The 27009-nt window shown below is 40.2% G+C and overlaps 1 protein-coding gene across 11 annotated transcripts in view; it reads left to right on the top strand.

Annotated features, from left to right (window-relative positions):
- The window catches only part of LOC123031600 (transducin-like enhancer protein 4), a 158121-nt gene that overhangs the window by 5626 nt on the left and 125486 nt on the right, over positions 1 to 27009 (top strand). The gene's annotated exons all lie outside the window — the stretch shown is intronic.

Here is a 27009-nt window from a genome sequence, read left to right as displayed (position 1 = left end):
TAATTCACAGAATGAGCTTAACTGTTCCTGATAGAGAACTGGTTTTGGCTTGTTTTCTAGCAAGATTTTTCCCCACTTGATTTACAACTATGAACTTGTTCCAGGGAACATGCCTGTATGTTATTAAAGTTTATTAGAATTGTGTACTGTGGAAAGAACTAGAAAGATGGCAGTTGACATGCTGCATGATATTTCTGATCAGTGTTTAATTCCATATTTGAGCATTTGTCTTTGGAATTTTGTTTATGGTTTGGTAGCATTCCCCCTCTGAATTTACACTATTAAGAGCTTGTCACAACTGGAAATCTGTTTTCACTGGGCATAATAACACAGTTGGAGCATACATCTCCTATCCTGTGATATACATAGAGCACAGCTTGTTATGTCAATTGTCTTCATGCCAGTGTTGAATGTTATGTGCAAATATTCACAGTTTCAGTGGTTAACAGTAAAATTGACAAGTGGGTGCTATAAGTAATTGGGAACAATTGGGAGTGTCCACTGAGAGGAATAAAGTAGGATCAGGATGTTAAGCAATGGAAATTTCTTTTATATGTTGAATTCAGTGCTAAAATTCCAACTGTTTAAAAGGTAAAGACAATATGGCATCTTAATGTAGTATATATTAACAAAATTAGTAACCAACATTTCAATGGCTCAGCTTGATGCATTTTTTCCAAGGGGTTTACCTACAGAGTGGTTAGGTAGCCACTCCACAGTATATCCAGAATAATTAAATATGTATCTAGATTTTTTTGTGTATATGGGAGGGGGCATATTTTGGAAGGAGCAAAAGTCTAGGTGTGAAGTCAGTGACCATGCGACTGTGATCGGGCTGCAAGTGGGTGGTACAGAAAGAAGTGGTCAAATTTAAATCAAAATCAAATATTTTAGTTTGGAAACATTATTCAGCAGGTTGTGCTGAGGAAATCATACATTTAATTTTATAAATGTGCCAATTTTGTAGGATTGAGTTTAATTAGAATATCACTTTTTCCATTACTGTCATTTCTATTCAGGTTAGCAGTGTAAACACTCCACCCTCGCACCAAACACTTCTTAATAGGTTTTATCGCACGCTGCTGACGCTAATGAAATACAACAAAGAAAGTTCTTCATAGAACTATCATTTTAAAAATCTTATCTTCTCATCTCTCTCCGCTGTGTAATATGTGGGCTTGATAATGAGGATCAGAGAACTAACTCCCTGGCCTTCCAGCTTAGAGGCTGCTACATCCTGTTTCATCTGCCGCGGTGGAAACACTGAAGGCCGCACTTTCAGAGACGTGCATACCCACTTCTAAGTAATATCGCCTTCAGGCTGCTGCCTTAAATTCTTCCATTTTACTCTTCCCCCACACCCGCCAAACTCATTCTTCCCAACTGGGACAAAGTGATCTGCTTCTGGGATTATTTGTGGGTTTTCTTCTTATATTCAATCACATAAAATCCCGAGGGTGGTTTATCACATTATGGAATACTTGCAGCTCTGCAAACCACCTACTGATGATATTTTCTTTTGTCCTGCCCCCTCCAGCTGTACGCTCCCCACCTCCCCACCCTGCCAAACCTAGAGGCCTATCTATCTTTATTTGTTTTCCTAGGCAGACAGCCTTGGTTCCTCTTAGCTCCTTTTCCAGATGTAGTTGCTGGATGCCCTTGTAATGGAAAGCAGGCAATAATGCAGCGGAGTTGCCCTGAGGCATAATTGGGTCTAGTTCTCAAGATCAGGTTAGGCTTATTCGCTTATTAGATCTGCGTCTCGGAGGGTTCAAAAGAAGGGCTCCCTGGAGTCCCTGGAAGTACCCTAGTAATTGGTGGCCCTGATATTTGAAACCTTTGTGTATTTTGCTGTTCAAGCGTCTGTTCTTCTTGGCTGCTCCCAGCCATAGAGTATTTATTTTTAGAGAACTTTTTCATTGGAACAGAAAATGATTGCTGTGATGGAGTCATGACTCTGTGATTTAGCAAATTGATAAAAGGATAAATGCGCATAGCTATGTACGCGTGCGCAGCTCAGAAGTGGGGTAGGGTTAAAGAGAATGTTATTTCTTTCCCCTCCCCTTTTGCAGGGCTGATCATCCGTCATCCTGTGTTGATTTTGATAGAAGACTATTAAAGGGAAACCTATGGGGAATTTGTCATTCTGAAAGGAAAGCTAATGTAATTAGTACCAATTAAAGTACATTTAGTAAATTGGATTTAATCTTAATTAAGCCTGCATAATGTTGCCAATTTTTAACAATTATGTTTGAGAACATAATTAATTTAGATTTTGGTAACTGAGTAAATAGCATTAGACTGATAGCATTAGTTCTCTGAATTTTTGTTTGTTTTGTTTCTACCTACCACTAACAACCCTGGTGTGTGGCATAACAGTGTAAAATTTTTAAGCAATGATTTTGCCAATGGCTACTAAGATCAATAGAATTGGATAGATCTGCTGGGAGATGCTGGATGAAAAAGTGCACTTTTATCTGGAGTGGGGGAAAAGTATTACTAACCATTCTTATGTTTAGATGCTATTAAGTCTAAATTCTTGACTATACTTACCAAGGAAAAAGTGCCTTTTAGGTAGTAATGGGGCTTTCTTAGTAATGTCCTCTTAAACCTGTTTACTTTATTTCATTTATGTACTTGTTCAATAGCAAAAACTCTCTAGGCAGACAGTACCATGGCAATTTTTCTCTTGTTAAACCATACAGTATTTTCAAAAAGAAAACAAATGAAAAGTCAGTTAAGTTTGGGTGTGCTAAATTGCACTTTTCTGATGGCTTGGAATCTAGTAATATTTTAATTGATTATTATGCATTGTAATCTCATGTGGGGAAATCAAATACTGGAGTGTCTTTATTCAGCTACTGGCAATTTATCCCCCAAAATAAGGCTTGACACTTGGCTGTAGATAAAACACTTGTGAATAGGACCAGTGGTAGGAGGGAAATATCATTCTGGGATGGGTTTTTTTCCCTGACTTGAGGGAACAGTAGTGCTTTGTTCTTCAGTTAAACTCACTGTAGCAGAAAGAATTCTCAAAGTGATCTCCTTTTCCAGTGTATTTTTTTTCTTTTTGTAAGAAGATCAGACCTTGAAGCTGGACATAGAAAAATGAACGACACGTGTATTTCTTTTTAAAATCACCACTGTAGCCCCTTCCTCCCTCTTCCTCCATTTCAGTGCAATCCATGTAAATTTTATTACACGTCTTAGGCAACAACCATTTGAGTGCTGCTAAAATATTAATTGAGTAGAAATGAAAGGGCTCTGGCCAGCTGATAGGATATCATAATCGTAGCTGCAGTAGTCGATGGTAAATGATGATAAATGGCATTAGGAACCTTTTAGCAAACTGTAATAACTACAAGGAGGGAAGTGGTATGGATTTGCATTATATCTGATACCCTCTGGTACCAAGTGGATTGCCAATACTGCTTGTTTAGCATTTTCTAAGGGCAATAGGATATTGATTTCTGACTTACAAGGAACAGCTCTATTTTCACCATTGAAAAGTATTGCAGGTTGTTAAGAAGAAATTGACTTGAAGAGGCCTGACTGCTGCCCATCATGGAGCAAATAAAGCAAAACTGCCGAAGCATGGTGGTGCAGTGAGATGGGGCCCTCAGCAATTTGTTGCTATTAATTTACCATGCTCGACAGCAAATCAATCGGCATCTACTTCATCTGCTGGAGAAAATGCTGTCCAGGGCAGATAAAAGGCCCCGCGTAGTACAGGGAATAGACTGGATTGGCCAAACGGAGGCTGCAGTTAATGTGTAAATAAGTGAAATCAAGGCCGCTGTTGTAGAGGAAGCTGTTTTTAATTAGGTTGGGGCTTTATAGTGAGCTATTTAAGAAAGTAGCATAGAGCTTGGAGGGAAGGGGGAGATTTATTGCTGACTGGGTTAATATATGGTTTGTATGACATTCTAGCCTTGAGTCTGCTTACTGCTTATGCTTCAGTAAATTATTTTGGTAAAAGACTAAAGATGGGAACCCATTTGTTTAATTTAGTGCCAAGTTTTGGCTATTCTTCATCTTCGTGGCTGCAGAATGTTTATTGTTGAGAATCTTTCATATATTATCTAGCCTATATCATGCAGGGCCCATTGGGCATGACATGGTTGAGCAGCTGCTGAGGCCTCAGTTGCTCAAGGAGAACCTCTGGCCTGCCATAGCCGCCATCTTAACCAGATGCCCCTGTCTCTAGCTTGCAGCAGAGTTTGTAAGAATGGGAGGAGCTACTACTCTGTCCACTAGCCTGTATGCTCTTCTTTTTGCCATTCCTATTTCCCAGAGATTCTGAAGGGATCTGCCACTTTTGCTTTGCTTGCTTAGCTGCAAGTGAATGGGGCAGGCTGCTAGGATTCCTTGCAAAGGACACAGGCCTCAGGTGGAGACTCCAGGCACTGTTGGTATCTTCTCACTCTCAACTGAAGTGGTGGCAGCTGCTGGCAGCAGTCACCTGTTGGAGCTAGAGAGCAAGCAGTTGTCAGTGGCGGCTTGGGGTGAGTGCCCACTGCCTACTTCTCAGCAGTTTTTTCTTGCAAATGATAGGTATGATCACCTGTGCGCTATATAGGAAGGATGTTGCTGTATATGGATGGGCGCAATGGTAGTATCCCAAGCAGAAGGGGAAGTTCTGGTTTCATCTCATTCATTGCTTTCTTATACATCCTAATAGCCAAAGCTCCCTGGGTGGTTTATGGAGATTATGATAGTATGATAACACATAAGTATTTGTATGCCACAAATGCGAAATAGTTCTGAAGGTTCTATATGAAAAATCATAGGGCTTGTTAAAACAACTTACAGAATACCGTCAAACGTCTGGAATATTTGAAGTGCACTAATGTAATGCTTTTAAAAAGGCACTAGGTGGACCTTACTGGGGAATTGTTCCATAGGAGTATCCTACCACCAAGAAGGACCTCTCCCTTGTTGCCATTCTCTGAACCTCCTTCAGCGGGAGACCATAGTGTTTGAATAGGGTCATATTGCAGGAGGCAGTCTCTCAGGTCTTGAGGCATATAGATTTAATTGAGCAATGCCAGCATTTTGAATTGGACTCAGCAACACAGAAATGCAGTGGGTCCTTTTTCTTAACAGTATGGAAACAGACAACATAAGACTATCAGACTCTTGGTGAGTGCAGTCTTCCCAGTTCACAGAAGTATTCAGCATGGTTCAGTCTACATATGTTAGAACTTCATGTATGAATAGCAAAGAATTGGAAGGAGAAAAGGGATCTCCAATTAATTGAATAGTATAAAGCCGTTTGGAATATAGTGGTTAATGACAAGTTGATGTATAAGATGAGTGAAAAAAGAGTTGGTAAAGAAGAATGATTTTAATAATATTCAATAAACATACCCCATATATGTATTAATAAAATAGGAGGTTGCAATTTTGGTTGGAAGGGGGTATCTTGGAAAGAATGGAAAATGAAAAACAAGTCAAAACTAGGCAGCCATGGTCCAGTGGAGGGGTGCACTAAGGGTGATTTCTGTTTTTAAACTTCATTTTGTGTATTGTTTTCCTTTATTAAATGTTTTTGTAATTGTATTTTTCTGAAAAAATTAAAATAAAAAGAACTACATTTATGCTTTGGTGCTCCCCTGTTCTCCACGAGCCCCTGCTTGAGAAGGGTTGTCGATTTCTCTAGCTGTCTTTACATTCTCACTATACATCCCAGTGATTGGAGGAAATTTTGAATTTGTGCAGTGTTTAAATGACATTCCTGTTTGTTTGACCCTCCTGATTATCCAAATGTCTTGGATTGCAAATGAGGTTGGGTGTGTGAGTAGAATTACAAAATGTGTGTGCATTGTATTGATCTGTGGCTGGAGACGTATTGGCCTCTATTTGAAGGAAAGCTGGAGAACCAACTAAAATTACACTGCTTGAATTTTCTCTCCATTTATAAACAGTAGGAAAGATTTGATCAAGATACAAGCAGTAAGGGAACAACAAGCAGAAGAAGGACTGAAGAGCTTCAAAGTAAACTAGAACAGAAAATGTGGAGACAGTGGCATCTTGCAGTGTTAAGGGAAGGGGTGCCCTACTTGTAAGAGGGTTTTTTCTCATCAAATTCCAAAATATAAAAAAGTGGGATGACAATTCAACATGGCAGCCAAGGCTTATCTGTCCTAGTTTAAGTTATCTATGTACTGTGAAACTGGTTCAGCCCATATAGCTCATTTAAAGCCCAACCTAATGTCTCCCCAAGCCTGGTTGCTTCCTGCTGCCCTTCTGTGAACACAGCTCTCTGGATTTGGAAGGATGAGTGACAGGAGTACAGCAGAAGTAATCTTCTGTTTTTGAAGACTTCTGTTTTCAGGGGAGGGAGAGGAGGATGTTGGGGACTAGATTATCCAGTTAGTAGTTCTACAACTCAAGAGACTAACTTAAAATGTCCCATTTTGCATTGAATAGGGTCAAGAGTCTGTTGAAACAGTCCAGTGGAGGGGTTCATGTGACTAAAGCTTTTTTACAGAAGTTTAAATGGTTATGAAATACATTCCAAAAGCAGTCCTCATTGTGACAAAATCTGCTTTCTCCAGTTTACTGTTCAATAAGATGGAAGATGGTGGTTATACTTTGAATGAATCTCTAAGGCTATAATTCTATGCACACTTATCCAGAGAGTAAGCTCCACTGAACACAGTGGGAATTGCTTCTGTGTAAACATGCATAGATTTGAGCTGGAATGTATACAATAGAGCATACTGTGGTATCATCTGGCAAACCTCGAACGTGTGTGGCTATGAGCAGGTGTTTGCAGCTCTGTACCTGGCAATTGTAGGGTTAACTGGATTGAAGCCAATATATTCAACATGACTTTACTGTATATTGCTAACATATGCAATTATTTTCTGTTCTTTTTTCTTTTTTGAAAGACTAATTTCAAAGCTGCATCATTCTGTTTAACATAAGCCTCATTTACCTGTGCTGTTTGGAAGAGAGTGGAATTATTTGAATAATTAGAATTTCTTATAATTGGGAAGATGTGTTTATATAAGGTCACACTGTCCCACAGGGATACATGGTGAATAAGGTATCCAGTTTCCATAATTAGGAGTGGGGAGCTCTAGTGCATTCATATAGGCCATTTGTTCATCGGTTCTGTGTTCATCCTGACATGAATGTTTTGCTTTCTTTTAAATATATCTGCAAAGGTTGGAGCTGATTTGTCACTTAGGGCAGCTCCATATGCTTTCTTGATTTTATTTTTAATTTGTAACCTGCTTTTTCTGCCAAGAAGAATGGTGCACAAGCTGGCTAAAAGTGAAAAAAGCAAAATACACTTGTTTAAAACAATAAAAGTAAATTAAAACACAGTGAAAACAAAGTAGCATAACAACCACATCCAACCCAGCAACCTGTTTACATGCTAAAGTCCTGCTTCAATGGAGTGGTCTTTGCCTTCCAGTGGCAGAGAAGGAACAAACCTCCCCTCTTTTGACCGGGAAGCCTGCAATCCTGAGATCTGAAGGCAATGGCAGGGGGGCAGGGGAAGGCGCCTCAGTTCTTAAGACCTGAGCAGGATTTGCATGGGAGAAGATGGTCTTTCAGGTTGCTCTTGGTATGTCAGTGCCTTTCAAAGCAAAAAAACAAAAACAAAAAATCAGTGTTTGACATGCCTGCATCATTCTGCAAATTTACTTCTGTGATCCACGTATGTACAGTGGTCTTACAAGAATTCTAAATGCCATTTGGGTAGGGGAGCAGGAAAATGGTGAGTAATTGGAGGTAACGCAGGGACACTGAGGGCCTTTCTGTGGGCTGTGTTAGTCCTGTAGGCTGGAAGGTCTTAATCGCTGAAGTACGTAAATATTTATTAGTAGTAGATTTATATCCTATCTCTTAAAAAAAAAAAAAAAAACCTCAAAGCAGCTTGCATCATTCTCCTCCTCCTCCTCCTCCACCTCTCAAACTTTTTCTCACAAAAACCTTGTGAGGTAAGTTGGGCTGAGAATCTGACTAGTAAAAATCTACAGTTTACGTATGTCTGTGGAGTGGCTTGGGGAAACTGATACTGCGTATATCAATAGCAATTGTGTCTGCAAGGGGAAGTGCCTAGTCATTCTTGCAGTCACTCCCTACTTTATGCAACTCCACTACATTTTTCCATGGCAAATACAATGTGAACAGGGTCACATGGCGATAAATCAGCTTAATACTTGGGGTATCTCAGTCAAAGATGACTGACTGGCAAAGAGTCTGCTTTTGATGCTGTGAGTTTTCCATAATTTTTATTGAATTATTTATTTTATTGAACTAATTATTTTATTAATTAACTGCCAAGTTTTCATAAATGGAAATAAGGTTGATTGGGTTTAATTCGTTCTAATAATTATTCAAGCACTTCTTTGCAGGTAAGTAAGCTCCATAGTTGAAACATGTGCGCATATGAGAGAGCAGGGGAGAAGGCCATAGCATAGAGTAAAGCACTATTGGTTGGGCCTCCTGGTTGGGGCTGATAGGAATTCAAGAACAGTTGGTGGACCTCCAGTTCCCTACCTCTGCTGTAGGTACTCTGTGCCATGTTTGGACCCCATTGAGTCAAAATGCACTATTTCCCCCCAAACCTATTGGCTGTAAGCTTCATGGTGATAGTTTTCCTATCGGTTCTTTGATAAACGTGGTGTCTGTGATACGTAGTTCACGTCATTTCTTCCCTGCTTCCATTGCTCTACAAAGTTGCACTGATCTCAGCAGGTTTGATGATAATTGGCAGACATACATCAGCTCCTAAAGGCAAACTCCTAATAAAGCCTCTAATTTGCTGCTTCATTGATGAGTATAAACACTGGACCAATTGTCAGCACACTGAAGTGTATACCTAAATATTTGTGCTAGCAGTGTGAGAGTAGTCCCCTTTGGGCTGGTGTGATATCATATTTATGGTCATGCACTAGTGTAAGAATAGACACGATATGTCTAGACACACATAGTGAGTGTGGCAGGAAGCCTTTGGATTTGAAATTCATATTTTTAATTCTGGCTAAAGTAGTATTGGGGATCTCTGTGTGTGTTCTGCTTGGCAGGGCTCCTTATGTTGTTCCTTTATCTTGATTTTTGTATACTGACCCATTCCTGTAGGCTCTGGGCACTTTACAAGAGATTAAAATCAACAAGAGATTATGTTGTGCTCTTTAGCCATCCACAGAAAATCCTTTTTCTGTTTAATTCAGATTTTCCTCATCGGTGTTAAAGAGGTTGTGTAGCTTTTATCTGTTTTCATTTACAAATGAACAGGGACACTTCCCCAGCTTACTATCTGGAACCATTTCACCAAAACCACTGGAGTTGGTCTAGATGAGAATGGGAGAACTAGAGATTGCAGTGCAAGGTAATCTGCTGCTTAGTGGTTGCGTGAAATTTTAGTTACAGTATAAAAATATTTAACTTAATTAGAGGGAGAATAAACGTTTTGAGTATTCATATTTGTAAATATATGTTTATATAGTAACTTAATGTTTCTCTCTAGTTTTTTAATGTAATGCAGTAGCTGTACTTTAGTAAATCTGCAACACCAGTTGTGTCAGGTGTTAGGGTGTTGACCTCTCATGAAGCATGAAATCTAACCTCTGCTGTCTGCAGAATATAGCAAGTTTGTTTCAGGGAGGGGGCATAGCTCAGTGACAGAATAGATACTCTGCATGCAGAAAGTCCAAGGTTCAGTCTGCCAAAGTTTGGAAAGAACCCTGCATGAAGACCTGGAGGGCTGTTGCTGCCAGTCAATGTGGGCGATGCAGGGTTAGATTGAATCCTATATTCTAAAGTCTCAAGGGTAAACAACATTCTTGTTCCTATTCTAGCTGAACAATACTCAAGATCAGTTTAAAAAACTTTCATAATAAAAGGATATAGTACTCCTACTGTACCTAGTTTGGAAGGACCGATTTCTACTTTGAGCCCTAGATGTAAGGCATTTGTGGAAGTCATAAAGTATTGGCCTCCAACTGGTTGATTGAGCTCTTCAGTTAAGTCACAGGTTATGCATGAGGTTGAAAAATATAAAATGGATCCAGTAATGGAAGTTAGGATTAAAGGTGTGCCTTGATTTTTTAAAAAGAATACTGATACAAATAATTTTTGTAATGTGATAAGAGCAAATGCATAGATTTTAATGGTGCTGGGTGGCTTCTTAACCACAGCAACAGGCCATTCTTATTGGCTTTTCACAACATGGTCACATTTTCTCATGTGCTAGTGAGAGTAGTTGTGCACATCTGACCAGCACGTGAATGGCATGTGTGGCCTTGTCATGGTAATATCCTGCACATACAAAAAGGTTGGAATGTAAAGGCCTATGCCAGTGGATTTAAGAAGGCAGGTTACTTGTACCAGTTACAAGTGAACATGGGCATTAGCTACCAAAGGCACAATTCATTGTGATTCTCCTCAAAGTCATTAACAGGAGGAGTATAACATCTGTGGCATTTGTTGTGTACACCAGTGGTTTTCAACTTTTCCACACCTGGGGCCTGGCAAAAACAGGAAAACCACCTTGGGGACTGAGACGGAAACAAAAAACACCATACACATAATACAGTCTGTGTATCAGTTTCCAAACACAATACCAAAAAGTGAAAATTCTCCAGAATAACTAGAAACCGAGCAATAAAACATGCCAACAAAAGAACAAAATACCAAAATCGCAGTTTGGCTCCCACTGAGCCCTCTCTCCCCTCCCTGAGCCCCCTTGGTGACCCTGGCACACCTCCCACGAATGCCATATCAACCGAGGAATTGGTGGTGAAGCACAGCCAGCCCCTGAACGGGTCTGTAGTGAGTGGGATGCGTCCCCCACTCATAGACTAGCAGGAAATCTCCTGTGGACCAACCGGTGGTTGAAAACCACTGGTGTACACAAGGTTATTTCCATTCCTCAATGTTATCGTCATCCTCAGTACTAGCTGTTTTAATGGGTCATGTATATGCTATTAAAGTTAATACTAGCATTATATCCCAGCTCTGTTAATTACTGTGAAAGGGTGTTTTGTATAAAATCTTAGTCAAAGGGATCATGCGGAACTGATAGAGAAGATGTACGAGGAATGGTTTTGACAGAAACAATGCCTTTCAAATAAAAGAAGCCTGGTCATTTCCTACTTCTCTTGCCTTATTTTGTGGTCCCTAGATTTAGCCATCCCTTCTCTTTCATGGAAAGGGTATATATATTCTTACTAGACCTAATCAGAATATATTGCATGTGGTAAGCAGACACTTAACTCTTTATTCTTGGGTATGCAATTGAGAGAGTTCAGATTAATTTCCCCTCTGACAGAAACCATGTATAATCTTTCATTGCAGCAGCTAATGAAAATGTGTTCAATGTTTAAAAAAATGCTAAAAGCCAGGAAAGTTCATGGTTCCTGTCCTGGAACTTGAATCGGTCCCTTTCTAGGCATACACATTAGTGTAGGGTTTGATGTCCTACTAGAAGAGATATATATCAAGTACATTTTAGTTTATCTTACTATACTCTTAAATATGTATACATGTTTCTTAGTAACTTAAAATATTTTAGAATAGCACTTCAATTCATCAATATTTTGGAATAACCTCTTTATCATTTACTTATCGGTGAAATGCACTTATAGCATGGGCTGGTTCGGGAGATTTTGTCTCCAGTGTTAATGGTAAAACTGGTATTTTCTTACAATCATTTTTCATGTTCTTGCAATTGCATTTTAAGAGCTATTAGGGAGTAGGTAGAAAATGATTGGTAATACTCATCAGGATAATGTGCAAATAATAAGATGCTATCAAATGTGGTAGACAATTTGAAGGAAGTTAGCCAGACATGTTCTGAAGCTCCATCTGACTACTTGTATGTTCCAAAGTGGGGCATCTTTGGTAACTTTGTGGCTGTTTCTTCATTAATTTTAAAAGCATGTAAGAGGAAAATGGAAAGTAGGCCTTGTCTGCCAATTAAGCCTGCATTTTCATGTTCTAAAATAGCTAATGACTGCTGATATTTCTGGAGATATTCAGTCCAAGGTCGCCTATGGTGAATGTGCATTAGTTGGATGAACATGCCCAATAGAAAAAAAGGACTTTTTCTTCTAATCATTAGGAGCTTATTTTGCAATTACTTTGGGGAAGCATATTTATTCCATTTACATGCCCAATCAAATTCTTTTAGTGGTTTGTGTGCCTTTTCAGAGCAAAATCACCTCCTTGTATGTGGTAATGTGACAACATGTGTGAAAACCCCCAGTGCTTGCTTACAAGTTCTGACCATGAATGTCACTGCAGGTTCAAGCATGTGTAAATACTTGGTGAGAAGTTTTTATTTCAGTGGGAATTCTTTCCCTTTGATGCCATGTCTGCTGATGTTTTGTTCCGTTCCCCCATTCCATTGACTGAGTGGCTCAGTGGGCCCTGGCTTGGCTGACCATGATATGCTTCCTGGCCAGTCCTTGTAATTGAGAACTTTTATTGTCATGGTCAGAAGTGCAAATCATGTTCTGAGAAGTAAAGAGTTTCAAAACAAATTTAATGATCTAAACTCATTACCAGTTTGGGTTCTCCAGTGTATTTCAACTATGTTTGCTGCAAAAGGCAAACATGGTTGAATATATCTATGTACAATACGTTGATGTTTGCATAATACGTCGTATCTGTATATTCTGAAAATATTCTCAAAGACTTTCTCCACATGTAAAACAATCCTATGCATATTTACTCAAATGTCTGCCCTATGACATTACATGGAGTCTACTCCCATGAGAGTCAACAAAGTTTTGCAGCCTTAAACCAGATTCAGACACATGGGTAACTTTCACCAGCATTGCTGTTGTTTCTGCTGCCAGATTTTTCCTGCTTGAACCCTGGTGCAAGCAGCAGGAGCAGCTAAAGCTGGGAGTACCAAACCTTTTCTTGCTTGTGAGCCAACCTCTGTTTTGGAGATGCCCCAGTGGTAGTCAGAGACAAGAGCATATATTGTATATATTCTCCTGAAGCGTTTGGTGACAGTAAGGAAGCTTTAGGAGAGGTCTCTCACCTTTCCCAGAACAAGGACACAGCACAAAAGCTGGACATCACCACACTGTTAGTGGTTGGTTGGAGAGGAGTGAAGGGAAGTTGGCATGGCCATATGGGGAGCCTGGGCAAACTGGATTTGATTCCCAGGGCTGAGATTATGTGCTCTTGCTCTAAAGAACTCTTGGTCAACTCTGTGTTACAGTAAGCGAATTGGATCTTAGTCCTGTACTTTTGCCACAAAGCTGGAGCTTCATCCAACTACCCTATGTGCCATAAACAGACATTGCTAAAACGAATAGGACTTTTTCTAGTGAGTTTTTCTTTTCAAGTTCAGCATTCAAATCTCTGTTATTTTAATTCAGTTTTCAAATTTTCTTCCCTCTTATTTGGGAGAAGGCATCCAGTAAAAATTAAAAGCTAACTAGGGCTGCTAGTCTGCTGCAGCCCTCTTGCCTCACTGGTACAGAAACAGTAAATAAGGCCTATGGTAATACTGCGATTAATCCATCAATGGTGTTTCGATTGCATCCTTAGGCCAGGGATGCAGATTTACTGTCTTAGAAAAGCAGTTCTGAAAGCAAAGGGACCACTTTCCCCTTGCCTTTTCTGAGTTTGAACCCAGAATCAACAAATCAAAATACAACAAGACCAGCATATGCTCTCTGCAAAGACTTAATAAAACATTTTGGTACTTGTAGGCAGTGACAGCAAAAGCTGTTTGGAAATTTAATACTGCAGAGGGATGGTGAAATAGAATGGGGAAAAAGGGAGAGAATAAGAAAAAATGCACCAACTACATGAGGCTGGGTATCGGAGAGAGAAATGTAGTTGGGGAGTGTATTAGGAGTTATGATTGCTGCTTATGGAGGGGAGGAGATATCGTGCGAAAGGCCAGGAGGCTTTGCAAGTGGTCTGCTTCTTTTCTTGATGTTGCACAGAGAAAATGGGCTACAGAAGATTAATTTCCCTGTTGAAAAAGTCTGAGCCAGTCAAGTTGATCGAACTTTGCCTTCAGTGATCTTTCAGTTCACCACTGTGTAATGGTGATAAGTTCAGAAAGTGCAGCTTCTCCCATCATTGCACTTTTGTGAAAATTTCTGTTCCTGATGTTGGAAAGCAGGATATAAATATCGAGTAAGTGATATATTTGCAGAGTCCTAGTTATGCATTAAAGCGCTCTCTGTTGGTCTGGAGTTGAACACCTTGTCAGTGTTCAATAAACATTGTTGAATACAAATCCTTTGTGCTTTGGAGATTCAGCTTGGCCAATTTAATTTCTGTTAAAAGAAATGAATACCAACAGCACTCATTTATTTTATTAGTGGAGAAAAAATGGATCCATGTTTGGAGTGTGCTTGTGTGCAGATTAGAAGGGACAAAGTATAGTTTCTAGCTGGAAAGAAAAAAGGAACAAAGCTCTGAAATGCCTCTGGAAAGTGGCATTTATTTACAATACTTAACATGTTCAGTGTTTAATGTTTCAACATACGATCTTTACTGGGAAGGAAATGAAAATAATACAAGATCCTTTTTCACTGCAGGTGAAGTCTGTGGCTGCATTTAGAAGCACATGTAAGCTGAGGCACAAGTCTCTCCCAAAAAGCTCATTCATATCTTGACTCTTTAATCCTTAATATGATTGTTTGAACCCAGCCTATCTGTGGTATGTTAAATATAAAATAAATCCCAGCTTTGCTTCCGGCGAAATCCAGTAATCTCTGCCTGCTAACAGAGTAACATCGATCAGCAAAGTTGATTCCTCCCACACTCTGTCTGCTCCCCGAATCTGCTTTAGGGGATAATGGTGATGAAGGAATGGTGGATCAGGGGACCGCAGGGTAAGGCAAGGATCCCATTAAATGGGCGGACATCTGCTTGTGCAAGATCGGATGGCATCCCTTTTTCTCTTTTGACTTTTTAGGGGCATTGTAGATGAGAACACTAAAGAGATTTTAGCATACATAGCAGATTTCTATCTCTTGGTAATTGTCCCCACTGAATGAATTAATCCTTTGAAGGACTTCTTCTGTAGGGCATGGGGTTTGCTCATTTTGATTATCTTATGGTTTGGAAAACATAGAAATTACAACTGGATTTAGAAAGTGTGGAGAAAAGCACTTGAGGGAATGGTTTGGCAAGAATGAAGAAAGTGATCAGGGAAGAATATTGTTCTGAATGAAAAGATAAAAATAACCCATCAGCTGAAATAACAAGGATGGAGGAAGGTAGGCTGATGTGAGGAGTAGGAGTGTTAAGTGATACCATTCAAGCTTAAAACAAGATCTGAAATAAATATTGGCAACAAACTTTGATAATGTGAAGTTTTTGTTCAAGCAAATGAATATTATGACTCTTGTGAGTGAAAAGCTCTGTTGCTTTATTGTTACAATTAAAGTATCATGTGTAAGCTATTTTGTAATAAGCTCTTCTATACAGAGCACAGTATTCCAATACCTTGCATTGTAGCAGGTTTGTATATAAATAGTTTGTTTTAAGTACAATGTAATTATTGCGTACATGTATTCATGATACATGACAGCATGTTCATTAAATCACTGTGGGGATTTCTACATCAAACAATTTCATGTTTAGCTTGCTCCATCACATTTGCACTATTTTATTTAGGGTGTATACATGTTTCCCTATCGCAAAAATTGCAGTGCAGCTCGCACAATCATGCCATTAGTTTTGTATTTAGCAAAGAAACATCTTAGTCCCCTTCAGGTGTTTCTTCCAGACAATTAACTGCAGGGAGCGCACACATGCATTTGGAAGGCTTGCTATCACAGCTATAAAGGTCCCTCAATGGTTGAGCAACAAGAGTGCTGGGGATGTGATGGAGTAGAGGGGCCAGGAGGCATTTGCTAATGGTGTGAGGGGGAACTCATGAAAGTAGTGCTTGTTTCACGAAGCCATGTAGTATTCTCTGTGTCAAGCTATTCTGTTGGTATGAAGTATAGGGGAAAATGGTGCACCAGAGTGGATATTGTGTAGTTTGACATCAGTGGGCACTGAATAACACAAGTGATAAAACGGGTTTTGTCAGCAGAGCTAGCCATTTATGGATTGGCAAGTAGTAATCCTTTGCAAATCATTTCTCAAATGCTCTTGTTTTTATTGCATCCATGCTTTAAAAAGTTGGTACATGGGTAGTATGCTATACTACTTCTCAGAGTATTGAATGCTTAAGGTGAGAGTGCTGAGTTGTTTTTCTGTGGAAGTATGATGACACCAGTGGAACTAAGTAGTAGCCAATCATGAAAGATATAAGTCTAAAGGTATAAGGACTGGGAGCTGCCCAGAGAACCTTTGGCTATGGGTTGACATGCAAATGAGATGAAAAAATAAGGGTGTAAATATTGAACTGGCTGCAGAAGTGTTAGAAAAGTGCTGAAAGATTCTGAACTGCTTAGCTGTGATTAAAATGCAATTGCATTTTTACAAAAAGAAAGATGGCGTGCCTTTTCCCTCACTCCAAAATAGTTTATGGAGGACTAGATCTGCCATTATTCTTGGTTCTGGCCAAACCTGTTCAGGTTGCCTGATCATCGTCCATGCTGGCTAGTTTTAACTTGAAGCCCCAAACACCTACAGAGTGCCAGGTAATGGAAGTCTGTTAAAACGATGAAAAACTCCGGGGACATAGACACATCTATTTGAATTTCCTGGGCAATTGGAGGCCTACTGCCTAGAATGTCAGTGTTCACACTGTCATGGGCCATCTTGGCTGGAGGCTACAGCAGATATAGGCCACTTGACCAGATTAGGGAAGACTGCTCCAACCATCAGACTTTTCAATTACCATTATGCTTTGAGTAGCACTATGTCTGGTTGTTTCTGGTTCTAAGACTGGTTGACGAACCTCTGGGTTGGGTTAAGGCAAGAGTTGGGTAACTTGTAGGCTAGAGTATCTGAAGAGATAATCTATCAGCCATAGCCAGCATAACCAGTTGGTGAGGGTTGATGGAAGTTGTGATAATCTAGATGCTTTGGCTTAGAAGTTGTCCACACCTGGGGTAAGAGATGGAAGGAGTGAAGTGGGGGAAAGAGAGAGGCTATAGTCTCCTGAGTACAAGGGAACAAAGCCTGTGCAAAGGAAATTATGAAATGGAAAGGAGAGGAGGGAATAATCTGGATGGCAGTGGAAGAAGATTGGTATGAAGAATAACAAAGCCTGCTTTCTGAACCATTGACAAAAGGGAAGACAGAATGTTTGGGGCCCTTCCTTTCTGCATCAACATGCCTGTGAATAAGCCTTTCACTTGCTCTCTGGTAATGAGAATCTAAGGATGTTTCCAGATGATGCCATTGCGCTTCCTCATTCACAGAATTTTACTGGGGGGTCTGTGGACATTCTCATCTTCATCTTGCAACCCTCCTGTGTTCCCACTCCTTCCCCATCTAATGTTTTCTTTCCACAAGAAATGCATATTAAGGAAGAAGTAGAGAGCTGTGTAGTGCCTTGACTTGGGAGCCTTCCATCTGAAAGTAGCCTGGCAAAGTCAGTGTGATGGGGAAGAAATCAGAACCTTTTTAATGTGCGTGTGTGCTCTTTTTCTGCTGGTACAAGCCATTTTGGCAAACTGGCCGATGTAGTTATCCGGGCACAAAGGCCACTGCACATCAGACTTAAGTCAATCAGAGACTACACTGGAGTCTTGGTTTGAGGGAGGCTTACAGTGAACAAGGAGCGATGGAAAGAAATTGCTTAATTAGTTTTCTCTACACGTCTCCAATTTCCCTGCAGTACCATTCACTCTGTATGACAGCCTTCCCATTTCACAGTACTTTCTTTGAAAGATGGCAGTGTATTAGCATGTGAGACAACTGAATGTAAGGGAAAGAGAGAGTCCAGCACAGCAACGCCACTGTCTGCGCTCTTTGTTTTTTTGGAGAGTTAGGGAAGATTTAGAAAAAGGGAAAAAATGTGACAGCTACTCTTGAAAGAAATGCTCAGATTTGGCCAATGACTGGTAAACATGCAAGAAAATTTGTTTGTCTTTGTGTGTATATCTGTCCCAAATGTATTGAATCCAGAGCTTAAAAGTTACATGTTTCCTAACTGCCTCAGCATATGCCATACTTGTAATATTGTGACTGGCTTCCAAATTTGTAGGCTTACTCATGCATGCATGTGTGCCTGAAGTAAGCGATTATGTGTATGCCCTCAGACATGGGGCAATTACTGCCTGCCGTTCACACACTAGTCTTGTTGGAAATGTCAGATTTGGCCCTGTTTTGGTTCTAATTGCACCTCTGTCTTGGCTCTGTGTGTGGTCTTCAATTTTAGTCACAGCACCAAGCTGGAGATAACTGTGACTTACCAAATAGAGCTGTCTGGGACAAAATGTGAAGGAAGATTATTATTTGGCCTCAGCCTTAGGCAATAGTGTTCTTTAAAAAAGTGTGATGAGTCTAGTACACTAAGCACTACTTAATTACTTAGAGATATAAGAGGACAGAAACTACAGATTTAGCCTACACATTACTTTAAGCATAAGCCACACTGAATACCATGGGATTTTTTTTTCTAAGTATATGTGCACAGGAATCTTCTTTCAGGAACAGGATACCATACTTGTAAATGGTATGGTAAGGGAACATAGAAAGAGGCTTGGTAACAAGAAGGCAGATGACAAGAAGGTTGCAGGGCCCACAAATAGGCTTTCAGTAAGCCTGTTTTGCTCTGTGGCAAAAAACCACAGCGATAGTTTAAAACATTAGACAAAGTTGTGGGTTTATGTCAGTCTATGTGCCTCTTTCTGTCCCCCAGTGCCTCATGGTTAGCTTTCTCAAGCCTAACCAAAGCTTTCTCATTTCTTCTTCACATTCTTGCTTCTGTTTCAAAACCAAAGTATACTTTGGTTTTTTAAGATGTAAAGCAAATTATTTTAGAAAAGATGTTTATGCATCTTTTACATAATCAAAGTTTTTGGTGCCAAGTTGACGGATGATGAGGTTTTCAGTGTGACAGACGTTAGTGCTTTTGGGCTGCAGTGGTTAGGGAAGGAAGGAAGTCTTCCTCATTCTAAGAAGGGGTGTGATTGTTGAAAAAAGGTGCTGATAGAAGAGCTATGAGTAATGTGTCATTTCAGTGCAGCTTGCAAAGGTGGGGTTCACATCTCTCTTTCTCAGGTTACTGCTGGGGAGATGTGAATTTACTCCTTTTCATGTTTGGTTGGAAACATAAGCAGATTTGCACACATCCATCACCAGTTCCATGAAGATCGGCACTTGCCCTGAGCAAATGACCAAGGCAATCTGTCGTCTGCTGCCGCAACAGAGCTAGTATGGTCTGGTGGCTGTAGTGCTACATTTGAAAATAGGAAGCTCCAGTTAAAATTTCTGGTCAACTGTGAGGTTCACTGGGTGGCCTCGGACAACTCATCTCTCAAATCAGCAAGAGGGGCAAGGTTTGGCTGTTGACAAGGTATTAATTGGCTAAACCAACCTTGCCAAAAAGTTTGCAGAATCTGTATGATTTTCCCCCTCCCCAGTAATGCTTCTATAGACGTCATGGGTTCCTGATGGCCATTCGACAGCCTGTGTTTTCTCTTTTCTAAGAATAAGTTTCAAGTCCTCATGATACAAATACTAAAGCATTAGGCACCTGTGCAGTTTGACATACTAGTACTCTTGCATTTTGCAATTGTTAAAGGCTGATGCAAGTTTCTAAAATGTTTGAATGAAATATAATCAAATTATTAGAAGGCTGTAGCTAAATATTTTGCTGGCTATTTTCAATTTATAGGTGTATTGCAACCTTCTTTACTTGTGCAGCTTTTTGTTATTTTCATCTCGCTTCAGCTTTGTCCCTCTCAGTAATATTACCCTACCTGCAGAGTTCTGCCTTTGAGGACTGTGCATCCTCCCACAAACTGCCTGTTGCAAGGCCTCTGATCTGGCTTAGAGCATGTGTGTGTGTTTGTTTTGCAAGAAGGTAAAGGTTTTAAACCGGGGGGGGGGGTGCAATTTGGCAAAAATATCCCCTTTGTTTCAGATTGCAAATTGCAGAGGTGTAACTATGAGTTGACACTGATTACAGTGTGGGCAAATGGATTAAAAAACAACAACAACCCTCACATGAGGACCTTGATCTAGATTCTCGTGGGCCCCCTCCCATCCCAAGATAATTTGTGAAAATAACAATTCTGTGCTCAAGGCCAGAATGACATCGATGAGTTAATTTATAGGTACCTAATGGAGCACTTCCTCAATTTCCAACCAGATAGTTTTTTCCAGTCTTCGGCAGATGCCCTGCTTATGATCCCATCCATAAATGAGGGGTGGAACGTTTCTCTGTACTGCCTACATTTGTACAACACTTTCCCAGGAGAGATTCAACTAGCCACCAGTGTGACTATTGGTGAATGTTAGTGAAAGATCTTTTTATTTACAGAAGCATTTGGTCCCTGGTTTGTTGGTTCTGGTATTTTTATTGCTGCAGTGCGATTTTACAGTGATTTCATTGATACACACTTAATACAATATACTACTCTGTAGTATTTTGGGAGGAAGTGTCTGATAGAATTTTTTTTAATGAAATAGATACTTTAATAAATAGCTTGGTTCCCTTACATTTCTCCAGCTCCTAGGAGCTACTCCTTTTTTTCAGTCTTACTGTCCCATGGCTTCCTACTTCTCTTTGTGCTGTCTGCTCAAACCTTGCATGTTCTTGGCCTGCTGCTTCTTTCCTATACCTCTGCCTATTTTGCTAAAACCAGTAATAGCTAGAAATCTTTTTCTTAGGTTGGCCTAGGCAGTCTTTTCCTTTTCCATTCCATTGTAACCTGAAGACAGTCCAGCCAATTGCTGATGGCATTTTTATCACCATGCCCCATAGTATATTAGACTAACAGAGCACACTGTATCCCATTCATGTCCATCTACTCATTCTCAAGCTGTGCTATATATGTGCAAGAACATGACGTAAATTCTTGTTATCTACTACATGACCTTCAGTACTCAACCTGTTTCTTTTCTGAGCATTAATATGACCTTGGAATGCATACACTTACCCAATTTCTCCTTATCCCTTGGTGTGGTAGGTATCTGGCTGTTGGTGTCAATCACTTTTCAGCTGGAGCAAGAAACACTGCCTTATGAGTAGGTGGTAGGAGAAAGATGGATTACTAATGCTGGTAGCATTATTGAATCCCTGATTATATGCTCTTCTTTCTGACCTCTGTTGGATAACATGCCATTTTGAAAACGTTTCCATCTTTTCTCCCTGAAATAGGAAAAAAAATATTATAAATTGGTGGGTGCATTGGGAAGGAGGGCAAGAGGATCATATCTTCCATATACATTTTGTATGTACGGTTTTGTACTGTTGTATACAGACACAAGAAGGCAAAAGAAGAAGCTGAAGAAGGAGATCAAGAAGTTTAAATTGTCTCTAAGCACTTGGAGATTACTAAAATATTATAGGCACAGATAATATGCATACCACAAGTGAGAGAAGGTAGCACAAAGTCCAGGAAATTACTAGCATGGCGAACACAGAGTCAAAGAGGCTGTTTAAGGAGAAGACAGCTTCCTTCAAAAAATGGAAGTCTTGCCCAAATGAAAAGGACAGACAGGACCACAAACTTGCTCAAGCAGACTAGCAGAGAAACAAAGAAACTGCTTGAGGAGCACATTGCTAACAATATCAAAGCTAATGATAAAGGACCCTTCAGATAGATCAAAAGAGAGAAAGTGGCTAAGGAAGCAGTTGGGGCAATGGATGATAACGGAATTGAATGAGCACTGGGGGGATGAGGAAATTGTGGAGAAGTTGAATGCATTTTTTCATCAGTCGTCACAGCGAAGGATGAAGAGCAGATACCTGTTCCTGAGCTCATGTGTTCTGGAAGGGAGTCTGAGGAATTAGGGAAGAAAGTAGTGACAGAAGATTAACCTCTCAACCTTATTGACAAGTTGAAAGTCAGCAAGGCACCTGGTCCAGCTGGTATCATTTCTAGGGTCATCAAAGAACTCAAGCAGGAAATCGCTGACCTTCGTACCAAAATATTTAACATGACTGGTACAAGGGCTAATATTAGAGACAATTGGAGAATGGCCAATGTAACACCAATTTTTAAAAGGGGATCCAGGGGGATCCAGGAAATTACAGGCCAGTTAGCTGAACATCTGTTCTGGGCAAACTGCTAGAAAGCATTATTAAAGATAAAATTAGTAAGCATATAGATCAGTGGCCAGACTTGCTCAGTGGAAGAGCCAAACATGGTAAATGTGTGAGAACCGCAAAACATGAACAAATATTTATTTATTTATTATGTATTATGACTTTATGAAAGTATGTTCTTGTTTATGAGGCACACAGACACCTGGAGCACCAACTATGGAATGCCTTTCCCAAAGAAATGAACTTTTAGAAACAAGAACTACTCAAAGCAAATGTGATATTAATAAAAAATAGCAGGGGTTTTTAAAACTGTTGTCACAGACAGAATCCTGGCAATTAAACTTTAGTTCAAAGTGTGGAGAATTCTTTGTTTGGATGTAGTTTCAAGTTAGAATTCAATCGGGGACCTGGATGGCTTTAAAAAGGGGATTGGACATTAGGGAGGAGGGTCTCAGTGGCCACTAGCCTTGCTGGCTGTGTGCCACCTCCTTTACCAGAGGTGGCCTGCCTGCATACACCAGGCACTGAGGAGCATGGGCAGGAGGAGGTCTTGTACCCATCCTGCTCAAGAGATCCTGTGGCAGCTGGTTTGCCACTGTGTGTACAGAGTGCTGGACTAGATGGACCTTGGGTCTGATCCAGCTTGGCTGTTTTTATGTTCTTACTTTATGTAATCCTTTTAATGTAATCCTCTTTTTCCCCCGGTAGCTCCTCTAAAAGTTAAATAGACATTTAGGCCTTGTTGTGACCCTGTTGAAACATTCACCAGATTCATGAGAGCTAAAACTGTGTGAAGGAATGGAGCTCTCCTGCCATATCACGCCTGGACATGTTCGGTCTACCTTGCCCCTTCAGCTCCTCACCTTGTTGCACTGACGGGCAGTGCCTGCACCAGGCACCCACAGCTGCACCCTTCTGCATTCAGTGCACATGAGACTGGACATCCTGATCCCCCCTCCCATATGAGTGAGGAGGGATTCTGACTGGGCAGTGATTCTTCACCATGTGGTAGATATTGCATTGTGCATTACTGTGCTTGTAGAACTCAGTTTTTTATGTTTGAAAAAAAGATCTGACAAAAGCTGGCCTGGATACTGTGTAGAGTAGGGCCAGACCTTTGCCGCTTGTCCCGCACATTCCTTCAGTGGGGCCATCTACATCTTCCTGTGGTCCATTTAAAAGTGTGTAGGAAAAAGGCTAGATGAAAGTTAGAGAAAGTAAATGAGAATGACTTTCAAAATAATTCCAGGTTACATGAAAGTTATTCTGCAAAGACAGATATTTGAAGCTTATGCTATAGTTCTCATTCATTTTTCTGGTTGCTACTTCGTATGTCCCAAGCAAACACAAGAAATTAAATGAATGAAGACCTAATGCAGGATATGCTGACTTTGCAAATGTATCCTTCCTTTCTGAATCAAGGGGAGATTATATCTATGGCAGGTTTCTTCTTTCCAAGAGGTAACTGTGTAATATCCCTAGACTAGAACATGTAATAAGACAGTGAGGCAATATCTCTATATAAGCACATCGACTGATTAGGCATGCAGGGTAATTCCCACGAAGTCTTGTGGCTTACTTACAAGCAAGTCAGACTGGCAGCATGTGAAGTCATGTTGTAGCCATGATGTATTCTGACGCTGAACTTCAGCCAGGAGCATTACATTCTGTGGTGCCCTATAGAGCATGCTTCAAAGCTCTACAGCACGTGCTCTGTGTGGAGTGTGGCCATTGGCATGGGAATTATGTATGTGGCATACATCCAGCATGAATCATGAAAAGGATAGTAAGGTGTAGGCCACTACAGCTGGGGTGGTCCACAGACATATAAGCTCCTAGGAAGCATGATACCGTCTCCAGAGAAACATCTGCTTTCCAAACTTTGGACTTGTAATTATCAAATTGAACTTTGGAAGCATTAAGGCACTATTGCCCTTTAAAAGTTTGTATGTTTTGTGACTCTGGATTCAATGATTTCCTTAAGATGACCATTTTCATCTTATCTTACATACCTTATCTCTTGTAATGCTGAACAATGCATGAATGTATTTACATTAAGTTTGATTAGTTATGCATTTTGTAATATTTTGACATAAGGTTGGTGACACCTTTCAATTTGGGGATATGTGATCCAAGTATTGAGTTTTAATCACAGTTATATGATAATGAGTTCTTAACATAAATTAGCATGCAAAGCTAGAAATTAAAAAACTATAGCTCACTTCAGATTCTACTTGTAAGCCAACACAAATTATACTGAAAAGGGTAGTATAGGAATGAATTATAGGTTGGAATACAAAGACTGCTTTATCTTGATTTAGATTAATCTTGGGTGCAGGTTAATTTCTAATAGCATGAGCCAGATTGCTTAGCTTACAAAAACTTATGTAATTAAAAAACTAGTCGGGGTTTGGTTAAAAAAAACACCCTTAGAAAATAGCATACAATTACATGAATACAAGTAAGCAACCATGGGGAATTAGAGGTTGTTAGGCCGTTAATTGATGCCAATTAATACCTATGCCTGCTAGCCAGCTGTAGATAAGGAAAGTAGAGGAAGGATTGGGGAAAAGGTTGCAGAGTCATAGATAACAGAGTTAGAAAGCAGAAAAATTCCCTGTTGGTAAAAAGTGTTTGTGTCTAATCTTGCCTCAGCCATCACTTAGTGTAGTCCTTGGCCTCCCAAATCCAAGTGTTTGAGGGTGGGTGGAGAAAGGCATATAGTGTAGTCAGTGCACTGAAAAGTGAAACTCAACTTTATGTGAACTGTGATGGCGAGATCGTATAGAACATGCAATATACCTGAATAAACAGAAGACAAAAAAGTCCTGTTCCTGAAGCTCAGCTGAACAGGACAGACATAAGAAGGGAAGGAGAACTCCAGAACTAGCCCTGTCCTTTAGTCTGTTTGTTACCCTCTACTCTGGTAGGGTGACTGTGTGATGAGGAGGGCCTCTTGGGTTCATGGGATTTCTTCAGATGAGTCAGAAAGCTGGCAATCCATAAGAACTGAGTGACACATGTGATGAAAGATGGGGTGGGACTGGTGTTCTCCTCCTCTTCCTCATGCATTTGCCCTGCCCAGTATGCCTGGCTAGGGCTCAAGTCTGGTCTGTGTGATTAGAACTATAGCAGAAGTCTGCATTCTACATCAGCGGCCAATAGTGATCGGGTGTCAGAATAGCATTGGAGAGATGTGGATTCAAATCTATTTTGCCAAGAAACTTTCCCATAAACTTGGGCCAGTCACTGTTTCCTGTCATGACCTACCACACAAAGTGGTTGTAATGATAAAAGTGTTGGGAGGGGGAGGAAGAGCTGCATCTGCCACCTGGAGATCCATGATGCAAGATGGGAGATTCCTGTAATAAGTAGATATAAATACATATATATCTCTGTCTAATAATGTGGTAAGAGTTTAAAGAGTTTGTGTGGTTGACTGTGTTTTTTGAAACCTCCTTTTCGAAACATACCCAGGCATGGCTTTTGTTTTAAAACTTTAACCACAGTAAAACTGTCTATTAGCAAGCATTTTAAGACATTAAAGCATCTTCTCTGGGTCATCACTGGTGTGTTTTTATGCAAGGGGAATGCTTTTGACTGTTAAGGGAAAGAAGCAGCAGACATGTATTTGTTAATGTTTTTGACAAAGTGTGGCAGCACAGGCTATCCTTTTTAGGTTTTGGCATGAACAATCACCCTTTTATTGGGCCATTAATGCTCTTTCGGAACATTGTGCCGCATCCGCAGGCAATAATTTAGCAGCTGTTTATCAGAAGCTTTCATAAAGCACTGAATAGTCTTCTAACATTCAGTCACCCTAACATCAGCATTTCAGATTCCATGCCTGCTTTAAATGGGAGATCTGTGAATGTAGTTGCTCAGGGATGCGTGACCCACATAACCTATAAATTTGATTGGAAGTTACATTGCTGGCATAGGCTGATGGGTAGCAGATTAGAACCCTGATTAACCATGTGATTCGCAGGCTGGGAATATATTGTCTAAGCAAGATTCATCAGATGCAATCAGAATTTCAAGTGGTCAGATGAAATTCAAATGTGCTTTGTGGCTCTCCCCCTCTTGTGCTTTTCTTCATAGGTTGCCTTCTCTCCCCTCTCCCCCATCCCTGTTTCCAGTGCTGAAAATACTTCTTTGATGAATCTGCTCCTCACCCTAAAGCTGTCTGTCTGTTGTTCATCAGAAAGCAGGTCGCAGTTCAGTGAGCAGAAGAAAAGATTTTAATAGAAGCTGTGCCAAGGGCTGTAATGCATCATTTTAGGGCCCTAATTACATTACAATGACAAATATCAATGGTGACAACAGCAATAACCTACATCCTTTAATGGCTATGCTGGAAAAGGAGTTTGGGCTCTGTGCCATTAGATTAGACTTGGTTTCAAAACAGAGGCTATTAGAAGTGTGTGTCCACAGTATTATTGGCCGATAACTAAAGCCCACTGGAAAGCCCTGTAAATAAATGCCTCTCTAAAGCATGGCCCCATGGGACAAAAGAAGCAAAATTAGATGACCATGGAAGCAGCAGTGTTTCCGAGGCAACTTTAGCTTTCAAAGTGAAGAATTGGCTACTTAATTTTGTGAAATCCTGCTTCTCCCCCCAGCTCCCTCTGCCTCTTTCTCTGCTTCTTGCTGCCAATTAGGGAGATCATAAAAACAATTGGCAAAAGCATCTGAATGAAGAAAAAGAGCATCTTAAGCAAAAGTTGTTTCCATAAACATCTTGCAGTACAGAAGCATTGATTTTATACACATACGCAAACGTATATACAGTAAAACCCCAGTATCTGCTCTTTCATTTAACACTGTTTCACTTGAGTGTGGGGGAAAAAAAATATTGTCAGTCCAAATTTGCAAGGGCTGGG

The sequence above is a fragment of the Varanus komodoensis genome, unplaced genomic scaffold (genome assembly GCF_004798865.1).
Source record: "Varanus komodoensis strain SLA01 unplaced genomic scaffold, ASM479886v1 scaffold5, whole genome shotgun sequence".
Taxonomy (NCBI): Eukaryota; Metazoa; Chordata; class Lepidosauria; order Squamata; family Varanidae; genus Varanus; species Varanus komodoensis.
The sequence above is the reverse complement of the archived record's forward strand: the minus strand, read 5'-3'. Positions and strand labels throughout refer to the sequence as shown.